Raw genomic sequence first — 13322 nt, 5'->3', positions numbered from 1 at the left:
CCTACCAGTAAAGAGCAAGTCCTAATGTGCTGCTCATCTGTCCCATTTCCAGGTCAAAGAACAACCTGATGTGTCTTTGCAAAGGCTGCTTTAACGATAGGGATGTGCACTGGAGAATTTTGGCAGTGAATCTTTCCAAAGAGTCTTTCCCCGGTACTTGGGCTGACATACCATACTACTGAGCTTATTTAAGCAGCTGCCAATTTCTTAATATCAGAAATAGAAAAATATTCCTCATTCCAAAGCCTGTAGGTTTGGTTTTTTTTTTTTTTCCCCAAAATTACCTCTGCCTGAAATGTAAACCAGGCAACATTCAGCTTTGCAGTAATAACAGCTCGATAACTTGTCTACTCATGCTTTAATTCTTTGAGAAATAATAAACTTTTTTTTTCTTACTGTTTTCAACATTTATTTCCTGTCTTGAAAAGCTTTTGAATACAGCCTAAAATCAGAACTTTAAATGAACAAAAAGTATGTTGGGAAACTTATGGATCATTTCACATTCATTGGTTTGATTTTGTTTTCCCGTGTTGTGAAATCTTTGCACAAAATAATGACCCAAGTCCCAGGTTGTCAGGAAAGATACAAAACTCGGTTCCATAAACCTAGCATAACCCTTAAAAACTATTCCAAAAACGGTATCTTTGTAGCCTGTGGAAAAGAAGTTGCATTGAAATAAATAGCAATATGCCATACTCTACTAACAAATGAAGCTGCTTTTACTTAACATTCAGTTCACATTAGACTTTACAGATGTTCAAAATGTGAGTATGTTAACTCTGCTAGAATTAGACTCTCCACATTTGGCCTCAACATGTAATTGGGCTCCTCTGTGAGCCACGAAGACACAGTTCTCATTCTTCAAACTGTTAATAATCTGAAACTAGAAAAATTGCACAGAAATTCTTTAAGTCACCGCCTCTTCAAATTAAGATAATGTGACTCAGAACTCCTTCATATCAGTGCAAATATACTTAGTCACATATTCATATATGTCACATATATATGAGAAGAAACCATAATCAACCACAGCTGTGGCCCTTGCTGCATTTCCAGCATTTTGTAGCCTGCTCACTAACCTTGCCTTTCTGCAAGTTGCTTCTAGTGCTTCTAACACTGACCAAGGCATCAGGATAAAAATAATCAGACCACTCTTTTCTTCTCACTTTCAAATTAATTGAATTAGAGACATAAAATAAGAACATCTCAATTCAGAACAAGATGAATTTTTTTTTCATGGTTAACTGTTAAGGAAAACTTCAATCACCGAAAAACTACCAGCTTCCCATGGCAGTTATTTCTGCCTCTGATACTGTTATACAGGGAAAAAGCAGTTTTGGAAAATACCCCTGCAAAGGAGCACTTAGATACAGATTTGGTTTAAAGTCAATATGTACATTTCGGTTGTCTTTGTTGGGTTTACAGAGTCCCTGGTCTAAGGAGCAGATTTTCATATAGATATTAAGCCTGAATATCTACTCAAACACTATTTTACCCAGCAGGTGCAGCCACCGAAGTGATCTCATCACATTCCAATGAAAACTGTCATTCCACCGAACACATTTCGATTTACTTTCTAAATTTTCTATGTGTCCCATAGCTTCATTTTTTATCTTCATCAAAACCTGTATTTTACCCAATTTTGGAGGTTTCTTTCTGTTATGCAATCATTTCATTAGCCTGTCTAGACCAAAATGTGAGGTCACCATCATAACATCTGTTAAACTTGTTTGGCTTAGTGTTGTTCGCAACTCAGTTCAGCTCAGATGTTACTGTAACATCCTCATAAATGGGGGCAAACCAGACTAAATCATATTTCCCAAGCAAACTACAGGTAATAGATCTACTATTGCAGGTAACAGTACTATTTAATGGCATACTGTTTAATCACAGCTTTATTACAGATGTATTTAGAATCCACTTCAAGCTGATCTTTTAATATCCTTATTTCCTTCCCTGAATATCAAATCAACATATTATGGATGAAATGAAAAATGATCTTCCTGATTTCTGTATTACTTCTGTACTCAATTTTGCAACCTTAATACATTTAAAGTAAGACAGATTACTTTGCACAAAGTATCAAATATGTAGTCACCTCTCTTTGATCTGATTAGTGCCTGGATGGTCTCATCCCACGTACATTAGAAATAAGATTATCTAGATAGAAATTTAAGAATGCTGGCATTCTATTTCTTGACCTTCTGAGTTAAGTTGCAACAACAATAACAAAAAAGGAACTAAAATTTGAATTGCTCTGCAATAAGGAGGCCAAAAGGTATTTCTTGTTTATGACTTCATCCAGGTTCTCCCTTCTGCAGGTACATTTACAATATTTATTCACCCACCACTGGCAGATAATTCAGCAACAGAAGTTCTTCTGCACTTGTTACTCCTGTTCTATTGGGGAATGACAATTTGCAAAATGAATTCATTTCCCATTATTATTTGGGCTTTTTTTTTAATCCTTTCTCTTAAAACTTTGATCTAATATCACAGAGCATGAGAGAAGTCAATTTTTGAATAATGCAATGAAATGTAACTCATTAGCCTCTTAGAAGTACTTTAGTGGTTGCACTGAGACCACTGAAGTATTTTCAAGGCTAGAAATGAGCCAAATAATAACAACTTCAGTTTTTCAGAGGAATTTCCTGAGCCTAGAGATGAGAAGACTATTATGCATAAAGATGTATTTAGCACTACTCTTTACAGAGAATGAAGAAGCCACTGCCATTTTCTCTATTCCCTGTGACGTCTGTAATTTGTAACCACCAATGACACAAGAATCCATCTTACGATCTACAGAGTACTCATTCCTCTTGCAGTTGCATAGAATGATGCAGAAATAGTCCTTGCAGACATATGTATGGGCACGTGCCCACTTTCCTTTTACACTATTCCCCAGGCATCTGCTGTTGGCTATCATCAGAAACAGGATACTGGTCATCTGCTACTGGCTATTGTTGGAGTCAGGATCCTGGGATGATCTCATGAAGTTATTCCGGTGTTTCGCCATTCCCTGGGTTTTTGAAAGGTTGTTCTTCAAATATAAAATAAATGCTGGGTTAGCAAAACAAGCCAGGATTAGAGGGAATGAGTTGAGGTAGAACTCACCCTTCTTTGATTTTGAACATTCAAGCAAAGTTTCTGAGACCTACAAGTAGAAGTGCATGAAGGTGCAAGTACAGAGACAGACCAATACACAGGAGTCAAAGAATTTATAGGTGGATAGTCTTATCTAACCTAAGTGAATCCTTGGACGTACACTACAACAGGAAATAATCTGTTCAGATTGAGATTAAGATGAGAAAAAGGAGTGAAGTCACATAAAAGTCAGCATGTTTGAATGACATGGAATTATTTAACTTATAGTACTGGTACAAATGAGGAGAAATGCTTGTAACCTGAGAACAGATTAGAGAAGAAAAAGCTAGATTTTGACATTCTTATCGACTTTGAATTGTAACTTGCGTGTTCCAGTCCATAACCTCAGTCAGATGATGCAAGAGAGAAGGCATTGCTTAGTGCATGTTGTAAAGGCATCAGTTCTGAGGACCACTCTCTTCTGAGGGCCAGTATGAACTGATACCATTTTTAGGATGCTGTGATTTTCAACTGGCAGGAAATGAATGAAATGAGGGGGAAAAAAAGCGATTTTGAGCCAATGTCTGGGATATCAGTTCTGCCAATTGACTGTCATCCACTACTAGCAGATGTGCTATAAAAAGAGATGGAATTTATTGTTAGCATGTTGCTTGACAGCCAAAGCCAATTACGGAATGAAGAATTGAGCCTTTTTAATAAAAGAATTTGCATATGGAAATTACATGTATTTCCATATAGTGATAAGTATTTTCAAGCTGCTTAAAAGAAGGCTTGACTACGCTCATTTTATGTTAGTACGCATTAGCATAGCTCCCTACTTCACGCACAGTGTAGAATTTTTCAGTATAAACTTTAAGTCTGATAGTTTATTTCTCACTGGCCATACACATTATGCTTCACAAATGTTTTCCAAGAAAGAATGCATTTTTATACCTCATATTAAAAGTGCGTAATTATTGTTAGGGAGAGATTTTTTTTTATGCTACAAAAAGTGCTGGCATTTCTTGTTTGAAAAACAGGCCTCTAAAACATGAGTAAAAAAAACAGACTGAAATGAGTCCTTAAGTCTGGTGAAAAGAAGACTGAAGGAAAGCATAATAACTATTTTCAAGGATTCAAGGAAAGCATTACACTACTTATTTCTTGTCCTTCTTTTAGTGGGTATGGTAACATGCTTAAAGCAGCAAGGGAGACTTGGATTATATGCCATGGAAAGCTTTCCAATAGACAGAAATTGCAGAGCACATGAATAGACTGTCAAGGGAAATGGCAGCAACTTCATTGCTGGAGGGTGTTTTTTTTTTTTTTTAAGAACTTGCAATACGAGCACCTCTTCAGAGTGTTTTAGGAAAAACCAATAGAAGATAAACACATGACTTCTCTTGGTCTCTCCAGTATTAGTTTCCAGGAACCCTCTGAGGAGCCCCAGTAGTTCCCCACCAGAGCAACTGTAAACTGCTAACTGTAAACAAAGCACAGAATATACTTTGGCTGTTTCATTGCATCCTCCCAGGCAAAACACTTCTATGTTTGATCTAACCAGGCAGGTGAGCCAAAGTCAGTGTAGCTGCAGTACATTCTTTTTTCCCAAAGAAGTCTAAGATACTCTAAACTCATTGCTAAAAGCCACTGATCAAGTCAGATCATTTCACTTTCCAGTTACTGCCAAATCCTGTACTCCAACTTCACAAATGCAGGTTTGCCACACTCAATACATTCAGAAAGCAGCTGCAAGGGCCATTTTTCCCAGCCTGCTGCTTTGACTGAGGCCCTCAGCCACTGCTTCTCCATGATTGTGGACCCTGTTTACTTCAGCCGGCAAAGCAACCATAACCCCCAAGGCAGAGATTATCTCTATTCTGCGTTCACTTGTCATGCTGAGGCTCTGAACTGCACGTATAGTTAACAAAACAAGATTGGAATAATAATATTAGATAGTAGTGCATGTTTTTTTTGCTGTTGTTTTGTTATTTATTTTGGGGTGAAACAAAGATGTAAATTTCACAACCTGTTTTCAGAAAACAACTATTCAATATTTGCTCTTTGTTTCAACTTACTTGCTCAATAAATGAGAAATCCACTGCAAACTGATGAAAGAATAATAAGAAACGAAAAGGAAAATATTTGTTAGATAACCTCTGCCTTAAGGGGGGTTCTTGTGATGCATTTTCAAGCAGAACTAATTTCTAACAAAGGTTTCTATTTGTTAATCACTCCTAAGACTGGCTGGGGAGTGGTACAAGAGGAGGGGAGTAGGCATGAACAAAAGAGGCTTTTATTTTCACAGAGAAAATTTTGGATGTTTTTCAACTTTTACTTAAAACCTTTTTTGTCTGTAAGGGATTTTTTTCTCTCTTTTTTTTTTTAAATAATGAAAACTCAGCTTTCAAAAGCTAAGAGATACATTTTAGAGAAAAGTACTAATGACAGTAGACTGCCACTGAAAAACAGTTCTGAGAGCAAATATTGGACCCCGCATTTCAGGACAATCTCTGAGGAAATTTTTTCCATTTTCAACACACATTGCTCCTTCTTTCAACTTTGCCCGCTAGCACGGACTAGAATCACAGCACTGCACTTGTGCCTTCCCCAAGGTGCCCAGCCCCTGGTGTGCTTTGAGTGGCTGAAACATGGCATCATTGCACTGAAATGGCAGTCATATATGAATTGAGTATTTCTGAATTTCCAAAAAATAATGGTGCTTTTGCTCCCTAACGTAAGTATTATAACAGTAAAATATGTTCCAGAAGAGACTCCAGAAAAAGCTACTCTGCCAAATAGAACTCTGTGAGATTATTTTTTCCAGGATAACATCATTCTTTGCAGGTCTACGAGACCTATGCTTATCTCTTGGAGAGTATCACTCAAGTCTCTCCCTGGCTATCCCTACATAGTAGCATCTCCTATGGAAAAATACAACTATACTACCTCTCACTGATTTAGCTGGATACACCACAGTTTCAGAATGAGTTGCAGGCTGACTGTAACAGTCTGTTCCAGCTGATTCATTCTGTTTTGCATGAAAAGCACTGGGAAAATCACTAACACTCTGAAGCCTTCATGTAGAAGGTAGATACCTGTGTTCATGTCAGAAATTTGATATTAAATGGAAGCAAATGAAAAGCAAGGAAAATGGGTGGATATGTAGGTTAAAGCAAACAGATTGGTCACAAACCAACTGCAGTTGATAGTCTGTCTTACTGCTCCATTCACATTGACTTTTAGGGTGTAAATGAGTGCAATATTTGGTCCAATTTGAGAAGGCTGGGCTTCTAAACTTCTGTATATGTGGATAGTAACAAGCTGCCATTACTTTTTAAATTTGGAAAGAAAAGGTGAATAATTCCTGGAAGGTGGGAGATGAAGAGGAAGTATTCCATTATTCAGGCTGCCTTTAATAGCTGCTGTAAAAATGCTAGGTTGAAAAACAAGGTGAAAAAAGTACTCTCGTTAAATGACAAACAAGCTCTCAAATTAAGACGTGTGGACTTCAATGATGAGAAGACTCAGTGAATGCCTTGGGAAGAAAATGTACTAAAATGCCTGATTGCTTGGTGTTTAGATCTAAGTGCTGAAAGTTTCTGGGGTGACTTACACCCTGACTTGAGTAAACTTATCTTGCTGTCTGGGATGTGTTTATGTTACTGAACAACAGTAAATTGCATAATACAAAATAAGTGTTTTGTTGCAGTTGTTGGAAAGTGAGCATCTGTGGGTTTTGTTTTGTTTTACTAGCAAGTCAGCATAATACACAGTCAATCCAAAACCAGAGCAAGTTGTTTTAGCATACTCCTTATGTGGCAATGGATTTTAGAATCAATTATTTGTGTTAATAAAAAGAATTTAAGATGGCTACAGTTTAACATAGATTTAAGCAGGCCTTTGTGGCTAATGAACAATGTGAGTATTCAACACACATAGAACTCAAGTATGCACATCCAATTACAGAAGAACTAACTTTGAATAGAAATTTCCAAACATAAAACACATTAGCAAAATTATACCATTTTATAACCAATTTCTGACTGTGACACAGATTTTCATAATGAAAAGGAAATGAGGGGGGAAAAAAGTGCACGACTCAGAAGAATGACTCAGAATCTGATCTGGTGCTGGCAAATATCCAGAACGTTCTAATTGATTTTGGTATAACTGAGATTAGAAACTCTCCCACGTAGTGCAATAAATTGGCCCAGGAGATGAGAAATATAATTCCAACTCATTTTGTGATGGCTATGTGATAACACTGGTGAGCTGTGCAAAAAGCTGTGTAAGCATTACGCAGTGCGCAACCATATAAGAATAAATCCTCAGAGCAGGTGACATTTGATGAGGGAGACTGAATTCAACAAGGTATCTTTACATCTGAGTAGGAGGCAACAGGCACAATCTTTTTTCCAAACAGCTCCAGGATGTTAAATAACAGTGATGGGAGGCAAAGATGCTGAGCATGGAAGAAAGATTTCAGTGTTCTTTTTATGGAATGTGAAGTGCAACGAAGCCAATCATTTCATTTTGTATTATCTTAAGTCAATGTGTTGATTTCTCTTGAGACGCCCACTGGCAGTGAAAAACGCACAGTGGATGTCTGAGTTGGGTGGTAGGAGGAGTGAGGCTTATTAACATTTAAATAGATGTATCTGAGCAGTAAAATGGATATGCTAAGTAAATGGGCGTGCCAGGGAAACTGATTCTACCAAGTGGACTAAGAGGACAAAGGATCACCTGATGAAGATGAGGAGAGTCAGCTTCCAAAAACAATTAGAGCTTATAGAAGGAAGTGTCACCCATTATTTTGGGTAAAAGATGCAGCACCTGTAATTTATATGATAGAACGACAGCAATCGTAGCTGTCAAAAAAACAGAATGAGGAGAAAAAAAAGCAAATTCAGGAAGGAGGAATTCCAACAAAGTGGAAAAAATGCTCAAGCGTACCAACAAAATGGGAACATGGAAATTTAGAATATGCTTTCAGTTGTTTCACCAAGGCCTGCAGAATTGCACTAGCTGAAGAGTCTGGAATCCGCACAGGTTTTGCAGCTACGCTGAGGAGGGAAACAGAGAAGAGCATGCAAAGAGACAAAGATCTGAAAAACCTATGCTTGCTGCTATCATGAAGAAGGACTAGCACATACATCCTATGGCTCGAGTCAGCTCCTGTTTGGTTCCCTTTCTGCAGAAAGAGTTGTGAGAAGGATGATGACACTGGAGTCCTCTGAGACCCAGGTGCAACAGCTGAGGAGCCTCTGTAGGGTGCATCAGCAGGGATGGGAACAAGTGCACCAGTGAATTTGGAACTGATTACCTTCCTTTCATATAAAAGCCATCTAGAAGTCTAGCATCATACAGGTTAAGGCAAGGATGTGCTAAAGTAAAAGTCTCCAGTTCCAAAGTGGTATTTTCCCCTTGAAACCAGGTACAGCAGATGCTTATGGACATAGTTAGCAACAGAGTAAAGTAAATCTGGGAAGCTTCAGGAAAAGGCTTAAACTAGAAGCAAAAGGAAGGAAAGGCATCCAATGAAGAGAAAAGAGAACTATTCTAGCAGATATGGAAGATTGCCAAGCAGAGATCTGCCACAACAGGCATTGGAAGTCTTCAAATGAAAGGGCCTGGGAAGCATTGCAATTACTGTGTCTTGGTTCACCTCACATGCTGCACAGTTCAGAAAGCTAAATGCCTATCATGTGTTTCTTGAATTGCACGACTCATCACAGAGTTCCAGAACTGTTTCTAATAAGAAAGCTCAGAAATAGACTCATAAGTATTAGCAAATTGTCAACTCTGCTTGATTACAAACAAAAACAAAAAATCCAAAGCAAACAAAACAACAAAAACCCCTGACAGTTATAACATCAGATGAGTTTTAATTCTTAAAAATACTGCATAAGGTCTTCACAATTCAGAAATTAAGTCTCACTTTAGCTTTTTATAGGTCAGTATTTTAAGATCTTTACTTTAGTATGCTAGTGGCACTTAACTGTACTAACATTTTTCTTTTCTGATTTTTAGATTTACTTATAAATAATGAACTTATAGCAATATCAAAAGCCTAACTGTTAAAGACTCAATGACTGATACCAGTAGCATCAGGGTACAAAAGAAAAAGTAATTCTACAAACTACAACTTCAAAGGCAGAAAGCAACACTCAATTAGAATATCCTATAAGCAGATGTTCCTAAGTACTCCTTCTTTATCAAAAATTGCCCATAGAATTGCTCAGAAAATATGAGCGAGTTTATTTTCCTTTTTAACTTATTGCTCAGTATTCAATTATAGCGTATACAAGGGCTGCTCTGAAAGTAATGCCTCCTATTTTCTTATGTTGTCGCACAATGTCAGAGGAGGATGTATGGCAGTAAAGCCTTTACCCGTCTGTGAATACTCCATTACAGTTGTTGCCACGTGACAGATGGCAGCAGAGGGGCACTCTGACAAAATGGCATCCAACACGGAAGCGTATATGAAGCAAAACTGTGTAATTGAATTCCTCCATGTGGAAAAATTGGCACCCACTGACATTCATTGACGCTTGCTGAATGTTTATGAAGATCAAAGAGTGGATGTGAACACAGTGAGGTAGTGGGTGGTGGTGCTTCAGTAGTGGCAATAGTGATGTGAGAGACAAGCTACATTCTGGAAAGCCATATAGACTTTTACAAGCATGGCATGCAGGCTCTCGTTCATCGCAGGCTAAAAATGTATAACTAGCAGTGGTGACTGTATTGAAAAAATAGTGTTTTGTAGCTGAGAATTTGTTCTATCAGCTAGTGTTATCATGCTCTTTGTATCTGTTGAAGTTTCTGTGGAAATAAATAGGAGGCTTTACTTTTGTAGTGACCTACATACTTAGACACTTAGACTATTGTTTAATCTTCCAAAATTATCTTTGTTCTTCAGCAGATAATGTTTTGTGAACTAGATAATACTTGAATGATTCTGTAGGGAAAGATGAGAAGGATTTAAGACATTTGATCATTTTTACCATGCAAAGTTCTGATGTAACAGTATGAATGCTTTCTTCCTTGAACAATGAGTATATTAAACTATTATCTATTCTAGTGATGTTTAACAGAAGATTTCAAAATATTTCTCACCAAGCAGTCATCAAGAGGAAACAGTTTAAGAGGAGAGTTTATTAAGATAATTGGACTGTCATAGGAGACCTACCTGTTTCCCTAGGAATCACAACTAAGGGGAGGATTAGCTTTGAGTACAGTTTTAAAACAGGTCATAGTCATTGTTCAGACTGCCAGCATTTTGGATAGTCACTTGCTAAGTAAACAAACGAAGCTCACAGTTGAATTATTGTACTGTACTATATGCTTGCTGTTCCTTTGGAAAGGTGGAAGGATCTAGATATTTCAGTATCAGTCTCCTACCATTATGAAACCTTTCCGATGTTGCTCATGTCTTTTTTGATCTATCCTAAACAATGTTGGTTTTCCTCATATTCCTCTTTTCTGAATCTTGGGTGCACAAAAAATGTTGGCCTCATCCCATGCTATCTGGAGCATCAACGTATATTTGCTCTGCTTATTATGTTATTAATATTCATAAATGGGTAAAAAAAATTCCCAGTTCCTGACATATATTTGGTCAAAAGAATACCGTTCTCATGCATAACCTATGAGCTAATTTCTACATAGCCTCTACTTTTAAAGGCAGATGAAAGAAGAACACATGATCTGTGGTTTGTGGTTGGAAGAATGCTAACCATTCTGTCACTTCATTACAGCTATAGATGTCCAACACCGATGTACTTACAGGTTATTTCCAACTTAAAGAGTACAGTGAGTGACTTAAAGTACTGCTATACTTAAAACTACAAGCAGTTTGACTATGATCTGTATCACAGAAAAATGCCATTCTTCAGTTTTCCGTTCACAGAAAGATCTAATTATACTTGCGAGGCTCAGACATTTTCAGAAGCCAAAAACATTTCCAGCTATGTTCCTGAATTCTTGGCTGTGCTGCAGCTGTTTACACAGCTCCACTGTTGCATACCCAGAAGCCAACAGAGCTAAACATGGAGAAACTATCTGTGACCAATACTGGTGCAGGGCTGACTTTCTAAATGAGTCAGCCTTGCTTTTACTCTATAGGCCTCTATAGATTCTGAGGTATGAAGTGTCTGTCCTGCTTTATAGACATTACAGGACCCTGCAACATCTTGCATAGCTGCTTTGAGAAGGCTTAGAGGAAACTGCTCAGAAAGGTCTCAGGACTCCTTCTGGGTCAGTGGGATAGATATTTGTTTGGTTCTACCTGCTGCATACAGGTACTGCTGAGAAAGAAGCATAACAATGAGGTCACGGCATACCTCTTTAAGCAAACAAAACAGCGCTGTCAGTAGTCATCAGGCCCAGTTATACAGAATCACTTTAGAAATGCCTAGAATATAGAATAATCATTTTCTCCTATTTGTATCACTCTTTGTCTATTTTGTGAAACAGTTGATAATGAAAATAAAATGTTACCGTTTAAATACAGCTAACTATGTTTTCCCTTTATAGCATGACAAAATATGGCTGAAGATGGGTTTATTCTAGCAGGAATCAAGTAACCTCCACTTGGAAAAAGTGTAAAATGGAATACAATTTTCCAGTTCATGTGGCATACATGGCATCAGTGCCTGGATGGCTTGCTTCATGTCACACCCAAGCATGGTGCAATAACACATTAGTTTTATATGTCAGTAGAATTCTGAAAGAAATCCAGGTTAATTCCTGAGAATAAACTAAACTTTTATTCTTGTGTTTTGCAGTTCTAGAAACAAAATCACTGTTTTCTGTTGTCTCTGGTTCAGCAGAGTAGGGATTGATGTGGTTTTGTGGTTTCCTTAATTGTAGTAGGAACTAACCAAAATACCCACTTGGTCTTCTTGCTGTGTCATTCTCTCCATTACTTTTGTTGAGTCATTACTGCACATTACAATATGAAAAGGAGACCTCCTAGACACCCTTTTTTGTTGTTGTTCCTACTTTCATTATATCTAACTTCTCTTTTACAGCAGACTTCAAGCTTGCACTGCATATTCAAATGTCATTATTGAGTCTTAACACATCTTAGAATCATAAAAATATGGAAGGTTAATCCCAATGCACAGTTTGACAAGGTAAAAGCATTAGTTCTTAAACACTCTTACCTTTACACCATCTTGCCTTGAATTTATCGGTGATTATGCCTCTTCACAGCATTCTCCTCATGCAAGCAGGACATCTGATACAGAAGAAGGAGAACTAAATTAAACGTTGCTCCCAAAACTTCTGTTTAGTAGAACATATATTTCCATATATTTCATCAAAACGAAAAAGCAAACTGTAGGTAAATTGGAAATTACCAAATCTTTAAAATACTCCTGGTTCATAGAAGGGTATTCTAGAAAAGCATCGTTCTATTTTCCCCAGGCATGAGGAAAGGCTGAGGGAACTGGGCTTGTTTAGCTTGGAGAAGAGAAGGCTCCAGGGATACTTCATTGTGGCCTTACAGTACCTGAAGGGAGCATATAAACAGGAGTGGGAATGGCTGTTTACAAGGGTGGATAGAGATAGGACAAAGGGAAATGGTCTTAAACTAAGACAGGGGAGGTTTAGGTTAGATATTAGGAGGAAGTTTTCACAGAGGGTGGTGACACACTGGAACAGGTTGCCCAAGGAGGATGTGGATGCCCCATCCCTGGAGGCATTCCAGACTGGGCTGGATGTGGCTCTGGGCAGCCTGGTCTAGTGGTTGGTGACCCTGCACATAGCAGGGTGGTTGAAACTAGATGATCATTGTGGTCCTTTTCAACCCAGGCCATTCTATGATTCTATGATTTGCCGCTCACCACAAACAGTGACAGGATAGTAGGCTAAGATAAACTTCTGATCTGAACTAATATGGCTTTTGGAAAAGTGAAACAAAACTCCAGTGTTAAACCAAAAGGAAAAAAAAGCCTTATGAAGGGGTGCCTGAGTTAAACGCAATTCAAATGCAACTGACTTTGGAAGAAAAACCTGAGAAGCTCCAGAAAGAAACACAGTCTGTGACTCAGTCCAACACTAAAAGAATTTGAGACAGGAGGAAGCCAAGGCACTGTATCTATAATGATCTCACAGACATAGACAAACATCATATGGATAACACTTCCGTCTAGGCTAAGGATCTGAAAAATGGACCTTCTTAAAAATACTGAGTGTGAGTTGGCCATGTATGCAACCAGTCAGCAATACCA

General features: G+C 37.9%; 1 protein-coding gene across 18 annotated transcripts in view; it reads right to left on the bottom strand.

Annotated features, from left to right (window-relative positions):
* The window catches only part of PPP1R19L (protein phosphatase 1 regulatory subunit 9 like), a 113391-nt gene that overhangs the window by 50383 nt on the left and 49686 nt on the right, over positions 1-13322 (bottom strand). For all 18 annotated transcript variants that reach the window (XM_046943443.1, XM_046943442.1, XM_046943447.1 and 15 more), the window contains one exon: positions 12255-12328. The gene's annotated coding sequence lies outside the window, so the exon portion shown is untranslated. The remainder of the gene's footprint in view (positions 1-12254; positions 12329-13322) is intronic.

The sequence above is a fragment of the Gallus gallus genome, chromosome 7 (genome assembly GCF_016699485.2).
Source record: "Gallus gallus isolate bGalGal1 chromosome 7, bGalGal1.mat.broiler.GRCg7b, whole genome shotgun sequence".
Lineage (NCBI taxonomy): Eukaryota > Metazoa > Chordata > Aves > Galliformes > Phasianidae > Gallus > Gallus gallus.
Note: the sequence above shows the minus strand (reverse complement) of the source record. Positions and strands in the feature narration are given on the sequence as shown.